The sequence below is a fragment of the Lepisosteus platostomus genome, chromosome 2 (assembly GCF_059453375.1).
Source record: "Lepisosteus platostomus isolate fLepPlt1 chromosome 2, fLepPlt1.hap1, whole genome shotgun sequence".
NCBI classification, from domain to species: domain Eukaryota; kingdom Metazoa; phylum Chordata; class Actinopteri; order Semionotiformes; family Lepisosteidae; genus Lepisosteus; species Lepisosteus platostomus.
The window spans coordinates 67,093,130-67,094,901 of NC_142612.1; the positions used below are offsets into that span (position 1 = coordinate 67,093,130).

At 38.8% G+C, this 1,772-nt stretch overlaps 1 long non-coding RNA gene across 1 annotated transcript; it reads left to right on the top strand.

Moving 5' to 3' along the window:
* LOC148676849 (uncharacterized) lies at nt 1-1,229 on the top strand. The gene is made up of 3 exons (XR_015928750.1): nt 1-110; nt 352-627; nt 932-1,229. It is a non-coding gene; the product is annotated as an uncharacterized LOC148676849 (long non-coding RNA).
* The last annotated feature ends 543 nt before the right edge of the window (nt 1,230-1,772 follow it).

The window sequence follows — 1,772 nt, forward strand, 5'->3', positions numbered from 1 at the left end:
GCTGGTCAAGAGAATTACACGGCACTGACTACAGCTCCCAGAGTTCTTTGCAGATGTAAACCGAGCTCTAATCGGATCAATCCTGTCAAGATCTATTAGAATCGGATTGGGTATTTATGTCTATATTTGCCTAAAACTGTGACTCTCCTTTAGTTCTAAGGGATAGCTGTTTTTCGTCTACAAAACTACAAATCTCAGGCCGTGATAAGTAGAAAAATCTGAATGTTAGGTAGTGGTGGCAAGTCATTAGCTCCAGCCTTGTGACTGCTCGTAGTAGTTTCCCTAAGTAATTTAAAACGTTTCGGTACGTTGCATTTTGATATTTTTTTTCCTTTTTTGTTTGTGGTACAGCATGTCATACTCCGGGGTTGTAAAACTGAGGACTGCGGAAGCCAAACCGAAATTACCGACGGTTTGTTGCGCTTCCAAAAGAAACAGAGGCACTGGCTGTACCGGAGGTAACCATAGCAACGCCCGTGACCCCAGCGGAGGTGCTAGTTATGAGACCCCAAATGGGAGAAAAACAAAACCGAACGCCGTAACATCAAAGCCTAAAGCTATAACGTGCAGTGGGAAAGATCAGCGTGCTCAGAAAAAACACGACAAGTCTCCAAGTGCCACACAAAGGTAAATAATTGTTTATCCTACACTTCTTTTAACCCCTAAATCGCGTCGTTAGTTTGTAAAAGAGGTCCTTCTCCCTAATAAAAACAAACAGGTATTCCTAACAGAGATCTGAACTCTGTGTACCGATCAGTTTAATGTGTCGTTAAAAATAGTATCATTGATATAGTTCTGAGCATAATTATCCAATTGATCTCTATGTGTTTCAATGCTAGTAGGTGTGACAGAAAATATTCCCCTCTAGATTCTCCTTACCACCAAAGATCTAATTCTAAGAGATGATTTTTGTTTGGTTTGTTTGTTGCAGTTACGGGGCATTTACAGTGATCCCTCCCAATCCAAAGAAGAGGGATGAACTACAGAAAAGTACATTTTATTTATTTTTCTTGGAGCAACATGCAGAAAAAAACAAGAACACTGTCAGTTATTTGATAAATATGAGACAACAAACATCCACACATTCAACATGAAAAAGAAAAAAAATCTTTGTTAATGTCTTATTCTTATTCTTTTTTTAAAAAAAATTGTCTAAACATCTGATACTGGGGATCCTGAACAGACTAAATGACTTAGACATTTTTCTCACCATTTCTTTATGATGGCTGACAAAGGAGCTGAAGTTGAACTGGCAGCGCTGGAAAATTTCAAACTTAATAAGAAAGTGCGCCATGTGTCCTTTGTCCCAAGTGCTGTAGGTGAGTACTCTCTGAATCCGGTCACAAGCAGCTGAAATGTATGTCTTCATTGTATTTAATAATAATAATAATAATAATAATAATAATAATAATAATAATAATAATAATAATAATAATAATAATCTCCCTTCTGGGCCAATTTCCAAACCTGGAGTGACCAGAGGAGCTGTTCTGTTGGAGGTGATGTCCTTTGTATGAGAAGCTAAATCAGGGTCCAGATTTTTTGGTCATTTAAGATTCCATTTCTCTTTTCGAAGGGGTAGAGTGTTAATCCCAGTGACTGGCAGACTTCCACGCTATCATTGTGCAATCTGAGTTTCCTGAAGATGCCCCTTTTCATTCAGCTTCAGAGGAGGATTAAGTAGGCCCCTTCTCTGTGTAAATCAGTCTGGGATCCTTTGGGATCACACGTGCTATATAAGGCAATTTGGGTGTTGTTGGTGTGAGACAGTG